The following is a 17,360-nucleotide window of genomic DNA, read 5'->3' on the forward strand; positions in this document are numbered from 1 at the left end:
TAGAAGTGAGGGGAAAGAGAGGAAGAGAAAAAGGTTCGGGAGAGGAGGAGAGAGAGAGAGATGCAGGGTCGTTGGTGGCGGTTTATCGTATGCGTCCGGTGTACGTCCGTTCGTTCGCGTTGCAAGCGTGAATGTAGGTACAGTTAGGTATAAGGTGCCCACCGGGGCTCAAGTCTGTAGGTCGGAGGTGCGGGACGCGAGCGTGTATATCCTTCGCATCCGGGGGATCGCCTTCGAGACGACAGCAGGACCTTGGGCCTTAACCCACTCTTACTTGGAAAGGGACTAGCGACGGTCTCTCCTCTTCCGCGTTCGCCGCGCGCGTTCAGACGGGACGGACGGCATGCGTTCCGAAGCAGTCGTACGTGCACTCGGCCACGCGCAAGCATGCGTGCGTTTTCACCGAATGTTTTAAAACAAACAGACGTGACGTCAAATTGCTCGTATACATATCGATTATCGAGCGTCAACTTTTTTTTCATATATATTCAAAGTAATTGTGATATTCTAATTCGCACTTTGCGTAAGGATTTCACATAGATCAGTATATGCGTATTTGATTAGTTGCAGTAAGCGAGCAAGAGATTTACACATTCGAGATATCTTGCTCTTTTTATTTGTTTTTAGAATCATAGTTTTATCAAATTCAACTGTTTGTAATCTAATATTTCTTGGCATTGACTTTATTGTCTTGTAACTTTTTAACGCCAAAATTGACATATCTAATAAATAAATAATAATAAATTATGTAATAAAAGAACAAGATATCAATATAATAATTCAGTAATTTCGCAAGTAAAAACATGCATTCGCAGCAGATGATTATGATGACGGAAATGTTTCGATTTACGACCTTAAGGGAATTTGCATTAAGAATAGCGTTAAGAAATACCCCACGATTCCCATAGAACTCCGTCTTTATGAATGGCGTAGTTTAATCGTCGTCACATCATCTCCAGTACATCGGCGAAAGACTTGATCGCTCGCATGCTCGTGCGCGACGTTTTGCTTTCAGACTCGTGAACAACAATTATGAGCCACGCACGTGTATAAGTGTACGCTCCGTGCGTGCTCAATGCACTCCTGCAATCTGGACGCAGTTGGAAACGAGACGTTTGACGTCTCGATGAAGTCTAACCGGTGGATTCTGTCGTGCGCGTAATTATCCGACGCGGTCCGCTCGCGTGCGTGCGCCGGAAGATTATTGCTCGGCTAATTCGAAAATGTCGACGAACAAGGGGCACGAGGGTAGTTTATACCAGCGGGCCTGACGTCGGGAAGATTTATGACGCGGCAGAACGCCGATGATTTTGTAGCGCTTGCGCGAACGCGACGGATGATTTGTAGTCGGTGCTCGAAAGATACGCGATAAACGTTGAATTGTGCGAGGAGACGAACGATTGAAAGTAAATCTCCGTAAATTACGACTACGCGACTGCAGGAGCGACGCGCCGGATGATGACGATCGGCCGCGGTCGGCCCTTTCTGTAGCTTTCTCAAGTTCCCTCGCCTGCGTGTCGATCGAACGTCGATACGCAACGATGATCGTCGCGACGTTTGTACCACCTACGGAAGCGTGCTGCAGCCCCAGACGCTCGCGTGCCACGGCACGCGACACATGACTCCGGATCCTCGCGATTCATCCGACGCAAACAGAAGAACCAGGAAGTGTACGCGATCCCGGAGAAAGATGCCTACCTCCTTCCCTCCCTTTGTACTCCCGAAGCGAAAGGTATATTATCCCCTTTCGCTGGTCCGTCATTCACCCCTTTCTTTCTCGGGTCCGTCTTCTCTCTAGCGTGGAAACGTAGCGCAGCTGGTCCCACACGTTTTGTTATATCCCGAACCCTTTTTACAAAATTTCGGGCTTCTTGGCCACAGCTTGTACGGCGACGAGATCTCCTTCCGGGTGCCCCCTGTATCTCGCATTGCATCTAGCCTCGAACTGGTTTTCCGGTGAAAAAAAAATGAAAGTAGGAGGAGACGGGTAAAAGTGATGAGAAAAAAAAGATGCGTGCAGGAGCTGGGCGAACCTTGGGGGGAAGGGGAGGGGGAGGGGGGGGGGAATGAGAACTGGATGAGATTCTCGGGCAGAGTCCGCTCTTCGGCTCTTTTTGTGCCCATATGCTGCGCCATCCACGCCTATCTGACCCGCTGACGACGAGCCGCTCGAGCCGACTCGGCGAGGACGGCTACCGCACGCACCTTCGCCGAAGCGAATCGATCGCTTCCTGGTAACCATCGAATTTGATCCGTGAGATCGACGACTGGAATCGACCCGGAAGTTGCCACATAACTCACGGCCCACGCGATGCAACACGCGGATTGCTATATTTCACTACGAAGGGAAGACTCGGTCGTCGTATTTCAAGATCGAACAATTATAAGTGATACACTATCGAGGAATGACACAAGAAATGAGATTCGTGTAACAAAATCCTCGTTATTTTATTTTATCCTAATACACGTTCCACGTACTTTATTTTATCTCAATACACATTCCATTACCGATTAGATTATAAAAAATGTAAATGAAAAAAATGTTCGACGATAAAAATCGGAAAGTAAAAAATAATGGATTTTATCGGCACGTTGAAGTGGATTATACTTTTATATAGCAATGTAATATAATTACTATATTGATTTTAATGATTATTCTACGATAAATAATATGTAATAAAATAACGACGAAAATTTTTTGCGTATTTTAATTCAATTTGGTAATTAATTCAGCGACTCAATTGCAATTTTATGTATTAAAACAAAACTGATAGAATATAAGCAACTTATTTTTCAATTTAAAATCACATTAATCATAAAGTCACATTTAAAGTTAAGTTCAGTGGATTTTTGTGTACTTTTCGTATTTTCCATCACAATCCCACCGCTACCCGCTGTGAGCGAGATCCACGATCAAGCATAGTGAAAGAAACGTTTAACCCCACGAATTTTACGCCGACGAAAATGCAGATGTCCGAATGTTATCCGTGGTCAGACATAGAGTGAGAGCGATCCATTCAAACGGTCAGCTTGCTCGCCGCGAAAAATGTCTTTTTAATTGGCAATTAGACGCGTCGTGTGTCCTCTCTCAGCTGTCATGTAACCGCGAGCGAGCCGCGTAAACCGTGGGCTACGGTGGCCATGCTCGAGTGCCCCCGTGAATGGGCTCAAAGGACGACGGACTAAAAAGACCTTTAAAGTGCTGCCGCTGTCCGAAACATTCTTTGATAATCCTCTGGACACACGTTTGGTGGGGCCGAGTGACCGGCATACACTCCCTATTGTGCGGCCACGCGAAGTGACCCGTGGATGGCGCGAAGCCAAGAGGGACAAAGAGGACAAGGGGGCGCGTGTAGGTGACAGAAAAATAGGACATTGAAAGATGAAACATCCTGGCTTTATACATTTTTCATCCCTTAATTTGACGGATGGCCGTGCACGCGCCGGGGCGGTTCCTCGTCTATGCGCGATATTTCCGAAGCGTGCATGTGCTCGAGACACGTAGAACGAAACTTTTCATTTGTGTATATTCGTGAAGTTCTACATATTCTTAGAATTTGTAAAGAAATAAGTAATATATCTCTTGTCCTTGCTAAAATATTTAAAATTATTGTTAAGTGCTATGGTAAATTTATTTTTAAAATGCTCAAAAATTTTGCAAATTTGCATTAGTTTTCGCTTTTTTAGATTTCTAGGCTTCCCACGCACGAATCCTCATTGACGTTCGAGACGCGACTGGTTGCGAAAAAATGATATCTCGAGTGTGCACGTGTAGGTGAATGACTGAAGAAATATCGCCGGACAAACAATAGAAGTAACTGTTGCTTAGGAAGTGATAACAGAATCTCGGCAGCATATCACGGACCTTGAATTGTCGTGGACACACCTTGGACGTGCCATTAAACCGGCCACTTGGCACTGGAACTCGAATGCTTGGCACGGCCTAAGAAACACTTTTACGAGCGTAAAATAGACGGCCAGATTATATCCTTCTACGTCATCAAGATTTGTGGTATATTACTCAATCGCGTCAAATCAAACTAAAATAAAAATGATTTTTAGCTCTTTGTAATGATATGTATATTATTACGCAACATTACTTAATTAATTTTAAAATATTTATAGATTAGACATCTATTAAATAATGCATATTAATAATTTTAGATAATAATGTCATTATTTAGACAAATAGATAAAAAAATTATATGTTAATTAAAAAAAAACATATATCTGTAAAAATATATCTAAAAAAAAAGTCATATAACATAGAAAAATAACTATAAAAATTATTGTTGATTGGAAGAAAAACATATCATACATTTGATGTGTAATCAAGAAAACGCAAAAGTTTCTGCCGAAGTTCTTATAAAGCTACAATCCAATTTGCATTGTAACTTGTATATGCTCCAAGATCAAAATTTACCGTTGCGATGTCTAACAGTGTACGGTAATATAAATTCCAGTTTATTTGTGTTCGCGTTACGATATTGGCGTATTATTGCAAATTCCAACATTTATGATAATAACGCACGGGATATTGTATAATGATAGGATTTATAATGCCAATTTTGTATCTTTATCATCGTGATTACGATAAGTAGCGGCGGCGCTACATAGTTCTATCTTTTTCCATTCCTGTTTCTCTCACTACCGCAATGCTACTTTCTTCCTACTGCGTTGCGCCGATTCATTCCGACTACCGATGATGTTTCGAGAACAGTTATGTGGGAGTCTGGGTCACGAGGCGTGGCTTCTATGGGGACACCGTCCACTGTCCCATAGAACCACAGTCCCATTGGCCAAGAAACGCTTGCGAGGCACGGTCAGAATAATTATGTAACCTGTGCTTCGCGCGGCTATGGGCTGACACGAACGTTCGTGACGACACAAAGTGCATCAAGGGTTGGAAGAAGAAGAAGAAGAAGAGAAGAAGAAGAAGAAGAAGAAGAGAAGGAGAGAGGGCTGCCGGTTCTGATGACCCTTGCGATGGAGGAAGGCAGCAACGGCGCGCACGCGAGCGCCAATTTATTTACTTTTCTCTCTTCTCTTTCCTTTCTCTTCTTTCCTCTCTTGATATGCGTACGCGCCGTAGTCAAAATTAAAGAATACTATTTATAAAAACATAATTAATTTATATTAAGTTGTTAATTTAGTCGCTTTGTCCATTAAAGAAGCAATAATTGATCCGACGAAATATTTCTCGAAATTATTGGCGTTTGACATATCAAATAAAAAGGAATGAAAAAGTGAAATCGAAACAGACTTTTCGAATTTGGATGCTAATTGAAACGCAATATAATAGAAATTATTCTGTTAGTTTGAGGAAAAATTTTTCCCAAGACTAAAATTTGCTGTAGATAATACGAAAAAAATTTTGCTCTTCCAATTATGCCAATTACATTATAAATTTGATGCTTCCCAACGAAGGTTGCGTTCCATTCGTGCCCAGGTTGCAATGAATTGTGCACATAAGAAGTCAGACAGGATATTATATTCTAGTCTTACGTCATACTGGGAAATTGATTTCATCTTTTCATGGTGAAAGGCTCGAGAAGGCGAAGGTTCTTCCGTAATAAAGTGAAATAACTTTTACACGAATATTGCTGTTGATTATCCATGACAATCTCTACAACTAATGTAGCCATTGCGTAATCGCATAAAATTGTAGGCACTTTCCTTCGCAAACGCGATGGTTTCAATTACCTATTCCGACATTTAACATTTCACTATAATGGTATTTGCTTTGAAAAAATTTTTATAAAAATTGTACGTTATCCGCGTTAAAAAAATTTTCTGTGCAAATTATATAATGCAATTCTTAACAATTTGAAAACTCTTAAATTGTCCTCTTCATGGCATATAACTTATAAAACGTATTTCCAAAAATAAAGTTATCTGCATCGTAACGAATAATGCTTTTGATTCGGTGTAAAGTGTAAAAAATTGTACAACAAAAGAAAAAAAAAATGTGTCACTTATATGCCGATCAATTGCTATTGTAGCTATTGTAAGCCTCAGGTGAAAGTTCGAGCTATGTACATCAATAATCCTGTTATTGAGTTAAGTATTTAGTTAAATGTTTCCAGGCGACACGTATTTGGTCATGGAATGATGCAACATTTTCCATCATAAGCACCGTTCATCTCGCATATATAATTTTCGAGTTATACAGCTAATGCCCCAGTAACGGGATGACGTTTCATTCTCGGTGTCACGAATTTGCAATTCAAATAATTAGCAAGCTCAGTGAAAAACAACCGACAACGATTCCAACGAAACCGTAGCGGGATAATTTACGTTCTCGTTCGAGGCATGAAAGGGCACATGTCCGTGCGCTGCACCGCAAAATCGGACGCTGAGAGGCGTCGAGCTCTCGCATGCCGGCCGGTCAAACGCGCAACAGTGACTTTTTGACCTAAATACTTTAACGACCGCTATCATTGACGTCATCAAATCCTTGACCGTAACTATCAGTCACGTATTACTATTACTTATCTACCTACAAATTATTATTGATCTTACGAAGAATTTGATGCAACTATGCACTTTTTTCTATTGTAGCATTTTTGCAAAATTTTCTTTTCTATTTTACTTGATTCTTATAATTGGATGATGTTATTATACAGAAATAAATCAACGTACAGGATCGTTTAAAAATTAATTTTATAATATTACTGCTTAATAGATTAAGACATATTTTCATAATATTGTATCATTATTTTCTATTATTTAATTTATTGTGCAGTGCATCAAGAATGATGTTTTGAAACGCATATTAAAGTGTGATTAATATGATACAATGATATAAAATTATCGCAATATGTATGAGCAATTAATTATGTAATATTTAATGATTAAACTTACTCATTTACAGCCACTGATACTATATTCTTTACCAGCTGCATTGCAGACTTTTGCTGCTCCATTGCTAACAATCGTCGACGAGAATAATGGTCGATCACAGCTAATTACGATCACATGTGCTAATTAACGCGATGTATTCACTCCCGATATTCGTCACATTAGTATTTGCTGATATGTTTGCGGCAATAAACACGATGAGAAACACTGATTACATAGTTTTCTTCGATATTTATAATTTAGACAAGCGTGTCGTTATTTGACTATTCGTGATGCCACGGAATGCTGAATAAGAAAAAAGTAGCAACAGTTACGATCATCTCTCTTTTTCTCTATCGCTTTCTTTCGCTCAACGTTCAACGATGCTCACCGCTCACATAGCACAAGACTTAGGGATATCCCGATCTCAGGATGTCCTGAGAATTGCCTCAGGACATCCTGAGAGTATCCAGGATGTAAAGGATGTTTTGTGCTATCTGGGTGCAAAGAGCCAAGAAATGTGCATCACATAACCTCCTCATCCGCACTCTACACTCACGGCTTTTAATATTAAAATGCGCGAGTGTCGAAACAAATGCTAATGTCGACGAATTATCACGCGATAAAAGGATTAACTGACTCTTAATTGCGTAATGACGATGCGCGATAGTAATTAATCGTTTTTTAACAGTGTTCGAATTCACGGTCATTATCTCGAGATGGGAGGTCGTTACTAACGTGAAATTGCCGTCGGATGGCTCGAGTTTATTGCTGTCCGTTGGCATCGCACCCAACCTCAAAAACGTTTCCCCGAAAGCTGGCCGGTAGTGATAGTCGACAAAATGTTTTGTTGTGTTATTTATTTATCGTAAGTACATCATGTCGTAATTATTTGCGTGCAATAACTATCAAAAGTATGCGAAGTAAACGATTATTATACAGTTAATACAGTTACTTAGCACGCGAGAGATTGTAATTGTCGAAACAATTGCACGGATGTTTTTCGATTCATAACCTATATATATAGCTTTTGGTATCAAAATATATTTCGTGCGCGAATGTCGAATCGAACAGCAAAGAAAACAGGTGATTAACGAATAATCGAATTACGTGAGTGTTAGTTAACTTTCTAATACAGGTACGCGATAATAATTAATAGTTCCTTGACAATATTCGGATTCGTGGTCGTTATTTTTGGAGTTAAAAATATCTCGGAAGCAAACAACCGACAAGACGAATTGTGATGATGTTTCGTATTATTAACGTGTTCTATGTAATTCGCAATAAATGTACATGAATTCCACAAGAGAACAATCATAATATTGTGTTAAATAAAGCACGCCGGATTAACATCGAAATGATAGTACTTGTTTCTCAATTCATAATCTATGTATACGACTTTTAACATCAAAATAATGTGCGAATTGAACAGTGGCGATCGATGAATGATCCAATAACAGTTTTAATAGACTTTCGAAATAATTATGGTATACGATAGATACGCGAAAACTGATGACCAACAGACTATTATAACGTTTCGTATTATACTTGGCGTAAGTGCGTTGCGTACTTGTCGCGAGTGTGTAAATGTGTGTGTGCAATAAGTGTCGAGAGTGCTAAGTCAACGATCATCGCATCGTGTTAATCAGCACGTAGGATTGAAACTGGAGGCGAAACTGATGATCTACCGATGGATATTATCAGTGCAGCTGTACGATGGAGCCGCCGACGAGAAAATAAACGACGGTCATCCGGTGAGTGAATTCAATTATTATATTTGTGCATGATAAATTACTCTTTTATTTCACTTGCGATTGATTTAATATGATCACTACAAATATGCATAGTGATTAATGCAAACCTTTCAACAATTTTGAAGAAAAACATTAATTTATAATACGTTACGAGGTTAGGTTAGGAATTTTTGTGCATTTCGGTAAGTTTGCGATATTGAATGTGAACAGGTGTGAATGCGTGCGCGTGCATTCACTGTCACAAGCGAGATAATAGAAACAGCGATTATTCGAAATTCACCGCATGTTTTAACGACGTCGTTAACCCTGCACGTTTTACGGCTGCAGATGCGTTACGTTTCTTAGGTACACGCTTTGAAAAGAGGTACTTAACGAGTCACTTGATTGCTCTTACAATCAAATTTTATTAATTTTATAAGTCACAGATTATACGAGCCGCTCAAAGGCAATTGAATTCTTTGCGACGTTATTTTGTCGTATTTTCATAATTATGCGGAAAAAGCATTCGTTTTCCAAATATGTTCGGCTCGAAAATATCCGTGGGAACTAAAGTAAAGTTTAATACCGATTAATAATAAAGATTAATAATTTATTGAGATGTTTTTATGTAGGCGGGTACTTAATTGTATCGCATACATTAGCGTGACAGAATATTGGCTCCACAAGGCGTAGTCCTACGAAAATCGCAAAAATTCTACCGAAACCGGTTCCGATTGTGTAGCTATTTTCGGCGGTTCGCAAACACATAAAAGTCTTTTACGAGGAACGATGTCCAGGCTCGCTCGTTCGCAAAGATGATACTCGACGTGCGAGTACGCGCACGTCTATAGATTTCAACTCATCGCAAATGTTGCATAAATTGTTGCTACACAAATTATTAAAGATCGTGTATTAGTCCTTGTATCAAATTGAGCGACTAAAACTTTTTGCGTGTTTGCAACGTGTGTACGATAATCGCAACCAAAATAAAAAGTTAATAAATAACTGCAAATTTATGACCACTTGCTCGTTAATGCATAGAAAGCGACGCCGTCATTAATCATTGGAAATGTATTGGGTAGATTCATAGTGAACGTATCGCGATGCTGATATTAAACTCGATTACTTTTCTTATTAAAATTTCCAAAAGTAAGATACGAATATTATTCTACAAAATAAAATAAACATTTGATGAAATTTCTATAATAATTTTTAGAATTTGTTTTTAATAAAAAAATGTGTATGAAGTGGAATTAATTATGGACTTGTATGCTCTCGATCTTTCACACAAAACTGAATTATTTTACTGCGATCAATACACAATTTGTTTCATTCGATCCGATAATCTTATTTATCGGATTAAAGTATATGCATTACAATGTCATTTGATTTAAAATGTGTGAAATACGATACGCATCGAAGAAGTTGTCGATGCTCTCAGATCCGGAGATGCAATCCCGACGTGAACGAACGTTGCACGCGCCCGATGCCGTAATATGAGACACCCGTAATCGAATACGCGAGTGAGCGAGACAGAGCGGTACCAAAAACACGCACACGACAGGACGCGCAAAAAGAGACGTACTGAAAAAAAAGCGATGAAGAGCTCGCCGGATAGAGTGTTCACGGGTGCTCTCGTAGCTCGACCGACCGTTCGACCGGACGATGCAGCATTGCACGAAAGGGACCGCGAACGAGGGGTCAGAGCACAGGATGCATCGATTTTTTGCCGCGCGTACGCCGAAACGCTTCTTTCTCCTTACCTCTTTTTCCTCCTCTTTCTCTCTTTCTCCTCGTCCCACCCTCGTGTGCTTTTTTTGTCCTTTCCGCCTTTCCGACCGAAAATGCATAACGGTATGCGTCATGCGGCGCGGACGCGGAACGGACCCTTGGGGGACGTGCGTGGCATCGGGGCCTCGAGATTCACCGCGTTTCTACTTCCACGCTCCGTATTCCGACGAGAATATGCGCGACAGACGGCATTTCGGGACCGGGTCCGGTAACTAAGGTGAGAGAAAACAATAAACGCCGGATTATCGTCGTATCTCGAGGATCCTCCATTCAAATTCCGAGATCGGCGGTGGCATCGCGCCCGAGTATCGCTTGTGTGCGCCCGAACTCGCGCCGTTGCACTGGGATCGAGAAACGTGACGCGAAAGCCGAGACCTTTTCCGTGCATCTCATTAGGACACTCCGGTTCAGGACCCAACCGCTTATCGGGATGGAGATATTTTACGATTAGGAAGTAAGGGCTTCCTGTTGGCGGATGTCTAATTGGACACCTCGCTTCCTGGTACGATTCAAGCGATTCACCGACTTCCCCCGAACGAGTTAGGCAAAAGGCAGTTGCGCGCGTGGCCGGATTAGGCATTTAAGGCGTCAAGACTCGCTGATAGATTCTGATCAGATAAAGATGCAATTATTGATCTTTATACATTCTACCTATTATATAAATCTATTTAGCTACGAAAGAATCTTTTTCTTAGTAAAATTCAAAATAAATTAAGAAAACTATTCGACTAGACGTACTAAATTTATCGTTTACGAGAAAGATTTATGTGTCATCTTGTGGTCTGTAGAATTTTTTCAACTTACAATTAGGTAAAATTTATGATTGCTAATATTTTTTGGAAATTCTAAAGTAGCAATTGTTGGCAAGCCAGGATAAATGAAAGAAAAGATATGTTCTTTTTTTTTCATTTTTTACTTTTCTCACATCGATTTTCTCGCCGGGATCCTTGTCAACGCAGAACAATAAAGTGAATGCACTTCTTTGTTTCTTCTCCCTTTCTCGACCTTCCTTCACGTCTTCCTTCATCCGACACACCGATGAGGAAGTTTAACGCCGGCTCAGCGTGGCCTGCGTTCACCGCGCATCCGTGAAAGTGAAACGGAGAAAATCAGGTTTCGAAGACGAGCCTTCGAACTTCCCCCTGAACGAAGGTGGATGCGAAGGCAAGGATAGATCATTGTCTTCCGCGCGCGAGATAAGTGTTGTTTGTTTACCGTTGCATCGTGTTTACTGGTGCGGAATGATTCGAATAAAGATCATTCCGCTCCCTCAGTCGCCACATATTTAATTTATGATGATTTATTTGCGCGACAGAAAATTCTATCTCATCTTCTTCGGCATGCATACATTACGAAATAGATATCGTGAAAAAGCTTTTGTTTTTCGTAAATATTTGTAATGTTATTTCGAGTTTTAAAAAATAACCTTGAACATTTGACAATATTTTTGGAATATACAATAGAATTTTAATACATAAAAGAATAAATAAACTATTTTTATTTCATATACATATATATATATTTCTTTAGATTAAAAATTTTTTTTTATTATTTAAATTTTTCTTATTTTTTCCAAGCGTTACAAATATACGAAATAATAAAATTTAGAATTCATCGCCATCGCCATCTCTTTTAGCGACTAGTTTATTACTTGAGCTTATAATAGTCTAATACTTAAAGATACTAGCTAGTACCCGGTTATGATAATGCCCAATGTCAGGGACTTGCTCGAGCATTAGTTACCGGTCAATGACAGGGATATTTTCGTATAAGCGTCATCGCGATCGAGCGGCGCTGTTACGCCAGAGCCCGATGAATATCTCACGGTAGGCCTCGATGATGCCGCCTCAGCTGAGAGATTGCCCGAGTCAGCTGACTGCGAGTCGTACTCGACGCGGGGGTCAACCCCCCCTCCTTCACCCCTCCCACTTCTCCCGCATCTCGACCCGTGCTTCGACTTCTGGATTGCCGAGTCGCAGAGTGTGTTGAGAAAATTTCAAGTTTTACAGACGTGAGCTTTACGAACTTTGTCAGGTTCGACCGTCACGATCGAACGAAGAGATATAACTGGAAATCGTTTTACGCTGTTTGCTATCGACTGTCGCGTCTAGGTAATTAGAGATAATTAGTGTGCCAGTTGAGGAGTTAGCGGCGTGACGAGACGTAAAATAACTTGTCGCTTTTATGTAGCGAGCGACTTCTCGCGACGGTGAAAATTTTCAATTTGTATACGATTCATCTTTGATTGTGTTCTTCAAACGCACAATAAATTTTGCATTAAATTAAAAATGATTTTAAAATTACTGAGAAAATATTGATTGGTGAAAAATTGAAACTAAAATCGTTAAGAAAAGTTGATTGACAATAACGGCGGCTTGATTTCTTTGATTCGACATTATAATTGGATATTATTTTGTAAAAATTATATTAAAATTGAATTACGTTCTCTTATCGATTCAAACATCTCTCCTCTGCGGAGGTAAAAGTACATCGTATGACATTGGGCATCGAAGAGTTGGTTTTGATTAAGTATCGAGGTTAAGAGTTATCGAAATTTACATTAATTTAGCCGGAACGATCCTCGTCACGGTTTTTATGAGGTTTACGCCTCCGTCACCTGCTCGTCCAGGTACCGTAACTGCGAATCGACCCCATCGGCGAACCCTCAGCCATAAATAGAGCCCAATTTACACGGGGAGCTGCGCTCGACGCGGTCCTGCGGCCCGGCGATGCGATGTATACGCGGAACTTGTATGCGGATGCACACGTGATTGTCGCCGGCGCGCATGCAGCCCGGTGCAGCCGGCGTGCCACGCTACCACCGGCGTCCCGCTTCTTTCGACTGGGAATCGTGCGAATCGATCGTGGCGGTGTCCTGGTATGGGACAGTAAAGAAGGAAGCGAATGAATAAAAAGGGCAAAAAGAGCAGCGGGAGAGGAGACGGGAAGAAGATGGAAGAAGGAGCGGGAGGTGGGTGACCGAGGGGAGGGGGAGGGTGCGAGTCGTCGGTGTAAACCGAACGAGGCATAGAGGAATCGGTAGGCGATACGGGAGCGGGGGAGGTCGAGCAGCGGGGACGAGAGGGGGGGCGGTGGAGGTGGCGGCATGTCGGTGGGGACAGGAGGAAGAGAGGAGGCGGGAGACAGGGACGGGGGGGAGGTTGGTATCGCGGATGGCGATGGCGATGGCAGAGTCAATGTCCTAGCGCTCGCACTGGGTCACGGCGAGTTGCGGCCAACGACCCAAGGCAGAGCTCCTCTTTACTTTGCACAGAGCGAGCAGGAGAGCGAAACGCGCACGGGAGGAAGGGGGGGGGGCGACGGGAGGTAGAGGGCCCATGAGGGAAGAAGCGCGAGAACGAGACGGAACGGTAGGTGCAAGGCAGACGAACGGAGGAGGCACAGAAAGGGAGAAAACGAGATGAAGAGCGTGTGTTCTCCGGTTCCTCGTCGCGAGCGCGCGCTCGCGCGATGTACACTAGGTGTTCGGAAAGCGAGAAGCTTGTCCTCTCGGGCGCGCGCGCGCTCGAAAGACTCCTCGCGAGATCTCCGTCTCCCGCGACTTTTCCATTTTCTCCGTTTCTATCTCTTAACCTTCTTTCGCTGTGCGCAGGAATGCCCGCGCCGGGCATCGCCGTGTCGGAACAATCACGCGAGAGACAGCCGAGGACTCTCCCGCTGTTCGCGGAGAATGCCGATCCGTGGATAGCGACGATCCGCGACGCTGCCGCCAGGCTGCCCCGTGACAGAATGCCGCGCGTTCGGCTCGGTCTGTGCGGTCGCGGGGAATCGCGCGGTTCTCATTATTCGCTTGACCTCAGTCCAGCAATACGATCGATAATATCTGTTTTTTTTTTTCTGCGGACGCGTCGCGAGTCACGGCTTTTTTCAATGTCGGGATTGGTCGGATTTTCCCTTTCTTCTCATTAATCTCCGGTTCCGAGACCGGTTTCACGATGTTCCGCGGATTACTGTGACTCTTTGCTTTGTACGGAGGTCCTTGGAGCGAGATATTATGAGAGACTAATAGATTGTATTCTCCGAGACTCCGCCTTATCCTTTTCCGCAGACTGATTCGTTCTGTTCCCGTTTTTTTTTTTTTTTTTTTTTTCGCATTACCTTGCATAATTTTTATGTGCACATAAGTCGGACTATTCAAAAACTTGAAAAAAATCGACAGCAAACACATTCGTCACGAAGCAAACGAGTGCGAGTGAACGGCAGTAAAAGAGATTCTTGAATTCTATATTTGCATTGAAAAGACCCACGAGAAGGAAAGTTATGCGAACGCAACAATGCTAACGTACTGCAGTGTTCAAGAAAATACTCTGGATTCTCGACACTTCTCGACACAAAACGTAAAAATTCTTGATTTCGATGAACTTACGCGAAAATAAATATTAATATAATTCACGGCGTAATTCACATCGCGTTTGATGTATTGCACGCTGTAGACATTAAATTATCGTAATGTAGCATTCGATGAGATGACACGGACTTTTCAATATTCAAACGAGCGAGGCTTTATCTCGATAAATCAGGGAAGGCTATATCGCGGCTGTACATTTCCAATCGGTACGAAGATTCTACCATATGCTGAATCTGTTTCGCGCAACTGTGACGTATGCTTCGATGCAGTATTCTCGTGAGAAAAATTTTCTTTACCTAATAGCAAACATTAATCATCACACTGAAGCGTTTGGTTTTTTTTCACATATTTAGTCATTATTTAAGTGTTATCTCATATACGTTTAGCGACGAAATTTATTAATGATTTTACGCTTTTCGTATGCTGTGAGCTCATTAGAGCAATTCGTTTGTATCGTCGAGCAATTTGATATTCCCTTTTAATTGAAATCTGCTAGTACACGTAGATTAAGAGATAGTCGGATTTTGTTTTAAATAATTTTTTCAGTAAGAACGACGCCAGAGCGATTATGTAACATAATTAGACGTCCAGCAGCGCAGATAATGCAAACGCGCGCAAGCAATCTCGCAATTTGTACTATCACGAATTACAATAATCTATTCAGTCAATTACTTTACAACCGATGCCAGCCTGTGGCGAATCGTTGAGCGTAAAGGTCAATAGCACATAGTTCTAAGTCTAAAGCCAGGCACAAGTCATCTAAGCATGCGTATTAGCGGTGACGGACGCGGACTTTTTACAGATTCTTCCCCGGTAAGCATTTTTGTTCAAAGGATGCTTGGAAATTCCTGCCGATACTTGGCGAGTTTCTGCGATATATTATGTAAAATATGTATATTTTGAATGCACAAAGATTCGATTCTAATTTAAGCGGCACGAGATGAATGAAAAGATAATCATCGAATAATAATGATCGCGAACGTTCGTAAAGATGTGCGTATTATTGGCTTTGCGTATAACTTGGAAGGGACGTTAATAGATTCCCACCTCGATAACCGCGGCAGCTCGTACGAGGCTTCCATCAAAACTTCATGCGAGATCAATAGCGCTCGGTTGGATCCTCGTTATCGCACGAATCGCTCCGCTGTAACGCTCGATTATCAGCGAGCAAATTTCCGCGAACGCCAACGCAAGGTACACATACGTGACACATGACGCGTACCATTCGCGTCACGTTCGGTTTGGCCCGGGAATGTTTGAGAGGTCTCGTGACTGTCCTGAGAAGCAGCCCAATTCGCCACATGTTGACTTTACGTTGGGGGAGAGAGAGAGGGAGAGAGAGAAAGGAAGAGAAAGAGGGGCCAAGGGAGGTCAGAAGCATGAGCCGACGTACGCGGCCCATATCAGAGGTGAGCCTCGGCAAATCGCTGGATGGAGCTGTCCCGAAGCGGACAAGGGCCTCATACTTAAAGTATATTCGTGAGTTGGGTCTCATCTGATGTACCGTTACCGTACGTTGCCCAAGAATAGATTTTGGCGCGAATGACCACGGCCCATTTTCTTCCTTCTTTGGCCTCTCCTCCTCACCTACATCTCACCCGTTGCCTCCGCTTCCTGCTTTCTTCGCTTTGTCCTTCGTTCTCCGGCCACTTCTCCAACGGATTTTCGACATCCTCTTTCTAACGGACGCCCTCCTTTACGGACCCGCGTTGCTCACGGTCTTTGATTACCTTTTTCATTCGAGGAAGCAGGCCAAAGGAACGGGATCGGGAGACGCGCGATGGACGATCACGATCGGTACGGTTAATCGATGGCAAAAAGATGACCGATATGCTAGTAGTATTATCTACCGTAATTAATCAAGAACGGTGACGCATCTCTGACGGCAGAATTAGGTTCGAGTCGTACGTCATGCTTGCGTCAACGTGATTACAGATAAATTACATAATTTAATTATATCGAAAAAAAAATAAACGTCTTTCAATTTTATCAAGATTGCGATTGTGTTTCGAGCATGTACAAGAATCTAGAGGCGGCACTGATAAGAATTAAATTAGATATTAAAATCTGTTTTTTTTTTTTTTTAATACTTCTATATAGTCTTTGGATTTTTGCGCGACTTGTGTTACGCCTCGCGAGAGAGGAAATGCATATCTCATCGTGTGACGTAACGCCGACGTAATGTACCGAATAATCTGTGAAAATCGATCGACATTGTGCGTTTCGGGAAATGCGCGTAAGTAAAGGTCAGTGCGCCCTTGGGAAAATCACTTTCCTTCCGCGAGCGTAACAGCCAGTTATCTTCTCCATTCTACGGCGCGTCCTTCCGCACGCGTACACGCGGGTGCGCTCGTTACATGCGAACCTACAAACTATCAGCGAGTCCTCGTAAACATCGTAGGTGTGAACGCAAACAGGGAAGCGAAGCCGCGACGACGGCGAATGGTGAGCCGGGTGGGGACAAGGAAGACGGAAGAAAGACGGTAGCACGAAATCTCGGATGCGCCGGTAACACAGGCCTCGTCGTACTTTCACTTCCTTCCCCCCACTTCCCCTACTCTTTCTGCGTCTCTTCCTCTGGCTCTTCCTCTTTCTCTTTCTTCTGCATAGAACTACTTTTCCTTTCA

The sequence above is a fragment of the Linepithema humile genome, chromosome 5, assembly GCF_040581485.1.
Source record: "Linepithema humile isolate Giens D197 chromosome 5, Lhum_UNIL_v1.0, whole genome shotgun sequence".
Taxonomy (NCBI): domain Eukaryota; kingdom Metazoa; phylum Arthropoda; class Insecta; order Hymenoptera; family Formicidae; genus Linepithema; species Linepithema humile.